This window comes from Carassius auratus, unplaced genomic scaffold (genome assembly GCF_003368295.1).
Source record: "Carassius auratus strain Wakin unplaced genomic scaffold, ASM336829v1 scaf_tig00021008, whole genome shotgun sequence".
NCBI classification, from domain to species: Eukaryota; Metazoa; Chordata; class Actinopteri; order Cypriniformes; family Cyprinidae; genus Carassius; species Carassius auratus.
This window is the reverse complement of record NW_020525078.1, coordinates 246,571-255,903: the sequence shown is the minus strand read 5'-3', so window position 1 is coordinate 255,903 and position 9,333 is coordinate 246,571. Positions and strand designations below refer to the sequence as shown.

Sequence of the window (9,333 nt, the reverse complement as noted above, 5' to 3'; positions counted from 1 at the left end):
CAATCCCTAGTGACTGGAGGAATAAAAACTAGGATACATGACAGCTTCATCAGGACTGTTTTCTGCCTAAACTAGGATGAATGCAGTTTATCTGGCTTCCTGGTGAACTTCCAGGAGAACAGTGCTGGATGTGCTTACCTTTATAAACATACAGTAGGCCATCAACAAACAACAGCAACGTTACAATAGTTATTAGCCAAACTGAAAAATACAGACACGAAATAATGAAATATATATATATATATATATTTTAATGAAAGCAGCAGGTTATACTTCTAATGTTCTTCAGAGGCATCAACACACATCATAACAAAAATGAACCAAAACATCAACACTGTCACTTTACAAAACACAAAGGGTGAATCTCACAAAAACCCATCAAGAACATGTCCTGACCATATTTCGGCAAAAGCTCAAAGAAAATAAAGCCGATTAAAATGACAATTGTCATCCAAATACTTTTGTAATGCCAATAATATTAATAATAATAATAATGATGATGATGAAAATAAAGGAAGTATTTGTTGTCTTTCCTTTAACAAGATAAAAGTGCTGTAAATTATGAACTTGGATATATTTTTTATTTGCTATGTTTATTACAAAATGAAACTGTGAAAATTATGTCCAAAATGATTTAGTTCAATCAACAAATTAAGGGCAATACAACGAATACCACCATTCGAATAGGATCTCACTTTTTTGTTTAGTTTTTTTATTTTGCATTACAGTAATAATAACTTTGGTACAGGTTTGCCATAAAGTCAACATGCCTAATAATAATGAAGTAGCTTCATTTTATTTATAGGATGAATTCAGATAAACTGGAGCACATTCTGCCATTGAGATGACTGGGGGATTATCCTGAATGAACCCTAACCATTTCATCAGATTCTGGGGTGTTTTGACTCTCACTGTTCCTGATTCTCCAGCGCCGTGCCCGTCATCAGCAGCAGGTCACAGGACATGAACTGCACATTGAGGATGTTGCTAGTGCTGCCCGTGTACTGTCCGATCAGCTCGCTGCTGGAGCCGTCGCAGGGGTGCTGTGAATGTCCCACACCCGCACCGAGTAGTCCATGGAGGCGGAGGCCACCAGACTGCTGTCCTGACTGAAGGAGAGGCTGGGGATGCTGTCACTGTGACCTCGCAGGTGTCTGAACAGGCCACCGGATGCCAGGTCCCACAGCTTCAGTCTCTGGTCCTCTCCGGCTGAGGCCAGGTACTTGCCGTTGGGTGAGAAGGCGATGGACAGCACGGTGCCCAGTGAACGGCCTCACAGACGCCCCCTGTTGCATGCTCCACAGGCGCACGGTTTTATCCGTGGAGCCCGTCGCCACGTAGTTGGGGTGGAATTTGACGCAGTTGACGTCAGAGAGGTGTCCGGCGTACAGTGAGCGCGTAGGGTCTTTATCTCACTGCCCGAGGCGTCCTCATCATCAAACAAAGACACGTTAAAAACTCAAGATGGATGGAAACACAATACAACACCAAATAATGTGCTTAATATAATTGCAAGTATGTGACCACAAAACCAGTCACAAGGGTAATTTTTTAAAATTGGAATAAATAAGCTTTCCACTGATGTATGGTTTGTTAGGATCTGACAATATTTGGTTGAGATACAACTATTTGAAAATTGGAGAGTGCAAAAAAAAAAATCTAAATATTGAGAAAATCGCCTTTAAAGTTGTCCAAATGAAGTCTTTAGCAATGCATATTACTAATCATAAACTTACATTTTGGAACATTTATGGTAGAAAATTTACAAAATATCTTCATGGAACATGATCTTTACTTAATTTCCTAAAGATTTTTGGCATAAAAGAAAAAGAAATAATTTGGTCCATTCAGTGTATTGTTATCCAGTGCTACAAATATACCCCAGCGACTTTAGACTGTTTTTATGCTCCAGGGTCACATATCATAGAAGTCTATCAATATTACCATATAAATAATCTGATTTTTGACCAATTAATGCAATATTTACAATATGTTTGATGAAATAGCATTTAAAAAAACAATTCAAATATTTGTTTATAATTCCTTGATTTTACTCAAAATGTCCAGAAATCTGTGCCATCATACAAGATTGAAAAAATCTTGTAAATATGGTTATTTATTAGCATTTATGTCTATTTTAATAACTTATACAATATCATTGTTCATTTAGTAAAAATAAAAAGTGTTCATTCACTGTAAATTATACTGTATTATACTGTAACATTTCATAATAAATCTTCTGGACAAAGACTGTTTGGTTCAAATGAGGGTTTATTTGAATTAAATTAAATAAAAAATAATTTCAATGAATGTAATAGGGGTGTTTGCGCTTGATTATTTTATTGCTTAAATTGACATTTAAATAAAATCAGTTCTAATATTAAAATAACAGTAAACAAATAGTACCATGATATAAAGTTATTTAGTTTTACCCCCCCAAAAAGTATGATATATATATATATATATATATATATATATATATATATATATATATATATATATATATATATATATATATATATATTACATTTTTCTATCTATTAACATGTAAGTCTAAAATGAAGAGGTAATGTCCATGGTACGTTAAACTGTATTACATTTCTGTACTTTTGCTTCTGCTTGGTCAAAGTGAAGCTAAAAAATATCAATAATTTTTTTTATATAATAATAATAAAATCCTTGTAATATTTTTCAGGTCAAATAAATAGAGACGCATACTAAAACCCATCAAAAGAATGAAAGCTGTCCAGACCAGCACAGTCCTGCAGCGCCGCCTCGTTTTCTTAGGTAACCCGGCCGTGACCTCCATACACTCCGCCCCCTCTGCCCCATCCACCGCAGCCCATGAGGAAGTGCAGGTCGTGTTTTCCGCTGCTATCCCTGCACTGTACAGCTGGTAGTCGTTTCTGCACGCTGTTGTCACCTCCACCTTAGACAACAGGAGAAGAAAGACTGATGAGGAAGAAAGCAAAGACTTGTGATGTAGGTCAAGTGGTTATCTTGAGTGGTTTGGGATTTGGAAGGAGTTCGGTGCAGCCCACACCTGCACATGTGTGCCGAGCGCCCAGCAGATGGCGCTGTTGTTGTCGCTCTGCAGGTAATGCAGCAGGTAGCTGTACGCTTGATCCGTCAGGTGCACCACATACTTGTGACCCAGGAGTGAGCAGAGTTTAGGGTTTGAGGTCACATCCTGGAAGAGCAAAACAAAAGTTTCAGCATACTGGGAGAATAACGGCTTTACTGCTGCTGAGAAATACTGCATCCTACAAAACAATGAACCTATTTTTTATTATTTTTTTTAGCACCATTAGCTACTACAGCAGTACAGCTATATATATATACACATTTTATATTTTATTTACTTTGTATTTACATTACTTTTTATATTTTAACTTAACTCAGTTATAATATTTGTTATATTTTTATAAATTTGTTTTGACTTGTATACATAATTATACAGACAACATACAAAATATAAATATATAAATATACATCTACATTTGTTTTTTAAACTTGTGTGTGTGTGTGTGTGTGTGTGTGTGTGTGTGTATATATATATATATATATATATATATATATATATATATATATATATATATATATATATATATATATAAACATGTATAATAATAAATAGAACAGCTGAGTTTAATGGAGTCAATAAAAATCTATTAATTACAAAGGCAATATAAATGTAAATAAAGTTAAATATACAAATGTGTTTTATTATTTGTTTTATAAACATATTTAGAAAGTGCCACAAAGAAAGACAGGAAACTAAATGTGGTCAGTCTCATCAAAAAACATAGTTTTTAACAGTAAATTATCAGACTTGAGGCGTGATTTCTCCTCGCAGCAGGTCTACGATTGCGTTCTGCTCGGGGTCCTGCTGGAAGAGCCATAGACATCATATTATATGTCTGTGCAGATTTGTTTTTCTTATACATATTTGTCATATAAATATGAATATTAAAATATAGAGTCATATTAAATTATATTAAATTTATATACTTCATATAATTTTATATTATTATAAATGTATTTCTTTATTTAAACTATTAATAAATCTATGATCGTATTTTTTAAGTTATGATCTTTTTAAATTAATTATTTTAAGGTGCAATTCTTTTAATTTAATCACACTGTTAATATACATTTGCCTTGCAATTACCTTAAACTCACATACTGCCAGTTACTAAAATATGCATGTATAAAATAAACAAAAACATAAATAAAAGTAAAATTTAGATATTAAATAAAAAGACAAATAATATTGTAAGTGTAATTTTCATTATGTATTATTAAATATTTTAAAATGTATTCTTTTTTATTATTTAAAGTCAGTGGAGACCGATAAGTGAAGATTGTTTTTTTGCTGTAGTTTAAGGTATAGGACAAAAAGGAGAGATTATTCTTTTATTCTCAATTTAATATTGAGCTGGGTATATTTTGGATGAAGACACGATTGAGTTATTATGCATATTTCAATGTAAATGCAGTAAAAACAGCTTGGAGTGAAACTACATTTTCCAATAAACTACTGAGAGAAACAACCAAAAATCCTGTTCTTTTTGAGCGTTCTGCATTCAAAAGGGAGAGATTCCAGTTAAATCAAGAGTTAAGATAGCTGGGAGTTGATAATATTTCTCTAAAAGTATTTTAGGAAACGGGTCAAGGCAATCAAAAGTGCATGCTATATTATTTAAATACATGAAAAACACAGGAATGATGAATCTCTCTCTCTATCCTGTTTTTCTTTTTCTTCCACACTTCTGATCAATAAGGTGGCGGTAATGCAGCTTTTTTATTGGCTTGTCAAACCGCCATAAACCACAAAAGCCTAACTGGTGTAGTATTGAAACGCTTGTTCTGTAACACTGACCCAGAATCAGTTTAATCGCTAAAAAACACTATTTATTCCTGTTAGGAGAGTTCAAAAGCTGTTTCGGGATCAGCGGCATAAGCGCATGCGCATTCGAATGACGCGCATTAGTGTGCGCCTGACGGGAATGAGCGCGCGGTAAAAGGTTTCCGAAGTCTCCATGCGCTTCTGTGTCATGTAAACAGTCCGCCGCGACAGTATGTTCAGTCCCCGCGGCACACCGAGCTCGGGCCGCAGACAGACGCCCAGGACCGGCGCTCGGAAGAGCGGGCTGCTGTTCTCTCCACGCCGCTCCGCTGTCACAGCCAGGTACAGCACAGATACTTTTACTACTGTGCTTTTAAAACATAAACCACGCGATTTTTTTTTTTTTTTTTTTTTTGGGTGTATCAGATAACCTAAAATCTATTTACAATCTGATAAACAAGAAAGCTGTTAAATTTATTAATGTGAGCATTTCCATATTTTTGTATTTTTTTTTGTGTTCACCCCCTGACTACTGTAAAATGTTTTATTTGAGTGATTTAATAATAATAATAATAATCATCATAAAATAAAATAATAAATAACATGGTACATAAATATGATAATTATTTACTTCTTCAGTACCATGTTACATATCCATACAATCTGATAAAATTACAGTATTTTTGTGAAGTTTTTATTTTTTTACAATTAATAAACATATTTTTTTTATATATTTAATATATTTTGTTAATTGTAAAATAATTATTAATTATAAAAAATTAAGTAAAAGGTTTCATTTTCCCATCGTTGTATCTGAATTTTTTTTACATGTTTTGAAAATGTACAATAACATTTCTTGTCTTTAACACAAATCATTTTTAACCATTTTTTGTTGTTGTAAGAAACATAAAAACTAAATATAACCAATTTCAGCTCACTTTGTTATTTTAAACTGATTTATGTATCTCAGATCCACTCCCACCCGGGTTCAGAGTCATGCAGTCGTCGACTCGTATCATTTTGACGTCCAGACCTTCGGATCATCTCTGCCTGTCAAAGTCATGGAGGCGCTGACCACGGCCGACGGTAAAGATTGGGGTCTTTAACTTTAGCTGTCTACCTAGATGACATTTGTAGGCGTCATTAATGCATTCAAACCAGTGATGAGAGCATTCAAGCTTCGAAACCTCTGTGAATCATTAGGAATGTGTATCAAACTGCCAAAGTCCTTTGATTGCATTAAGCAAAAAAAGAAACCAAATAGATTAGAATGGGTTAGTCTGTGGATAGACTGGTGTGAAGGTTTCTCAGTGTGTGGTGCTGTGTCTCTTGCAGTGGATGATCAGATCTCTGTGAAGGTGGAGGCGTCCGGCTGAATTTGCTGGTGTAGTTTGCCGTACATACATCGTGCTCTTGCTGTCATTGCAGCTGTCGGTGTGTAAAGAGCTCCAGCTGCCCTCCAGTGAGTTTGTGTACAGCGCTGATCTCATCTCCATCACTTCCTCCAGTCCTCTCGATTCTGCACCCACTCAGGTGAGGTCACAGGTCTCTGAACAGTACTATCAGTGCAGGTTTCTGATGCAGACATGAATGCATATGTGTTTTTCACAGGCTATCAGTGCATTGGCCGTGTCCCCAGACGGTTCGGCTCGGTTTTGGCCCAGTCTGGCTCACGACGGGACGTACTATAAGACGTCTCTGGATCTGGGCGGACATGTGTGCAACTACGTCGCTGCAGTAAAGGTGTGCAATCAGGCAGAACGAGGAGTGCGGAAGCTTTTATTTTCATATCTCTTCTAGGGCTGCACAATAAATCAGCATCCATATATATATATATATATATATGTATATCGCAACATAATTTTTTTCAGTAACAGTGATATGATTTTAAACACCTTTTATGGAATTTTACCCGATCGACCAAAGTTGCCTCTCCTTCCATGAGCAGTTTTCTCTTGCTGTTTCAGGGCGGGAGCTTCATCGTGTCATCGTACCGCGGTCACCTGCTCCTGTAGAACTTCGCTGACTTCCTGTTCCGCTGGTACATGGAGAAAGGCAAGCGAGGGAAGCTGCTGTCTCAGCCAATAGCAACGCACCATCAGCTGGCCAGCTTCCTGCAGGCTCACGATCACCTCAGCTGGCTGCATGACATACATGTGCAGGACTATCAGCGAGTAAGAGATTACAGGAATAAAATAAATACATATTGCATTTGTATTAGATGTTTTGTACACTAAAGTGCACTCCCCATGGTTACTGTCACCTGTAGTGTTATAAATGCTTTGTTTTCTTCACGGCAGGCCCATCGTACCGTCTACAGTCAGGCCTACACAGAGACTCGATACTTCAGCAAGAAGAAGACCCTGCTGGCCCTCAGCAAACTCACAGCTCTGGCGTCAGACATGAATGAAGCCGTGCAGCGCAGACAGCTCAACGGTCAGTCATGTGACTTCACATGTGTTCAGAAGCCACACTGACTCTTTCATATTGAGTTTTCTGTTTTTCATATTACATCAAGCACTTTTTTAGCATTAGTACATAAACCGAACATGGAGCAAATGATTCATGTAGACAAACTGAGTATCAACTCCCATTATTCTATCAGGCCTAGAGACTAACACACTGAGCTGTGGTTTGAATCGGACATGCATTTCCCTCCCCTAGTAAACTATTGAGCCCTAATTATTTCAGATATATAATGGTTGTCATCTGGTGTGTTGGTGCAGATATAGTGAATCAGGAGCGGTTTCTGCTTCATCAGGAGACTCTTCTTAAACCGCTGCTGGACAAGAAGCAGCTGGACCCGGACAGCATGCCTTTACTGAGCCCTCAGAACCTCATCGAAGTGAGTAAACCACAAAAATACTGTGCTCGCTCGTGCACTTCCTTCTCATTTCTCTTACTTTATGTCTGTCTTTTCCTCGTCTCCAGCTGTACATCTGCAGGGAGAACCGTGGAGCCAACGAGTACGACTTTAAGAAAGCTCTCGATCTGCTGGAGTACTTGGAGGAGGTATCTGTCAATAATCGACTGCGGTAAAAACAAGTGACTTTTCTGAGCACACGTGTTTCTGATGTGCTTTCATCGCCTGTAGGAGGACACGGTTGATATTGATGCCCTTAAACGAGAGATCTTCAGTAAAGCCTTGAAGAAAGACTGGAAGGAGAGGTGAGCTTCTCAAAACTCACTCCAAACAGGTTTTGTTTTACTTGACTATAATGCTCCTGCAATGACTGACTGATGGACTGGTTGCAGTTGGGCATCATCTGATGATAACGATGATCCTCTAGAAGCAGCCAGAGACAGCACTTTCATCAGGATCCTACAGAAACTCATTCAGGAAGGTACAGTGACTCACTAACCACACACTCTCAGTTGTTTTGTAAGCTTGTCTTGAGGTTTCAAAGTGGTTTAGGCCTGTTTGAGACTTGCTTTTAACAGATATTAAGTATACAATATAGCATCTTGCATCCAGAGCACTGTCAACCCAACTTTAGGAGATACAGTGATTGAATTGCTATGCAAAGCTGCCTCTACAGTCAGCGTGTGTTTTGTGGCCACAGGTGTGTCTCTGCAGTCGTACCTGCCTGACGTGAAGGATCTTCTTCAGCAAGACGAGCTGGAGAGTCTCCAATCAAGCCGTACTTTGAGTTCCTCCTGCGAGCCAACTATGAGCACTACCTGAAAGCTCATATATGACATTACTTCCTGTTTCTACTTACTGTTGCCTTTTTAATAATCCAACTTTGTTTTGTACTGGTTCATAAAAATAATAACTACATGTGATCCCACGCTTGAATTTTGTAAATAAACTGTATTTCTGTCATTGATGGCAAGACAGTTCTTGATGGTTTTCTTCTTCTGCGAGACTAAGATAGAAGGAATAACAAAGCCAAATAGTGCTCACCAAATGGAGATGCTAGCTTGGGTTTCATGGTGTTTTCTTAAAGATGGTGAACCCAAAAGTATCTGGATTGTTAGGCCACACTCTAAGATGTCTAAACGTCATTGCATTAGATAACAAAATATCAAATTAAGCCAAATTTACTTTGCAAAGTTGACAGAATCGCTTCTAAAGTGGCATAAATGCATTTTATTCAGTAATTACAATGGTATGCTTTGCTACACGGGGCTGAGGAGGGTCAGAGATGGCAAAACAAGTGGATTCTATGCAAAATGGTCCTTATATTTCATTTTGAGCTGGCACAAAGTTGCATTAAAGTGACCATTTTATAAAAGCACAAAAAAGATAATTTTGTGAAATAAAGCTCATTTGTGTTTGTCATTAATGGACTGTTCAGCTTCAACTTCATGCATCACTAACTCTAGTTTGTCAAATTTTAAAACCATGCACAAATGTTTCAGAAAAGTTTTGGCTGCATTTTGCTTGCAGATGTCAGTTGGTTAGACATCTACACTCTTCAAAATAAAAGTAAAGAACCTTTTTTCCAAATGGTTCCATAAAGAACTTTATTCTGAAGTTG

The 9,333-nt window shown here is 37.1% G+C and overlaps 2 pseudogenes; one reads left to right on the top strand and one right to left on the bottom strand.

The window, feature by feature from the left end:
* Window positions 1–908: 908 nt before the first annotated feature.
* Window positions 909–3,297, bottom strand: LOC113076687 (TAF5-like RNA polymerase II p300/CBP-associated factor-associated factor 65 kDa subunit 5L; annotated as a pseudogene).
* Window positions 3,298–5,010: 1,713 nt separating this feature from the next.
* LOC113076686 (nuclear pore complex protein Nup133-like) lies at window positions 5,011–8,689 on the top strand (annotated as a pseudogene).
* The last annotated feature ends 644 nt before the right edge of the window (window positions 8,690–9,333 follow it).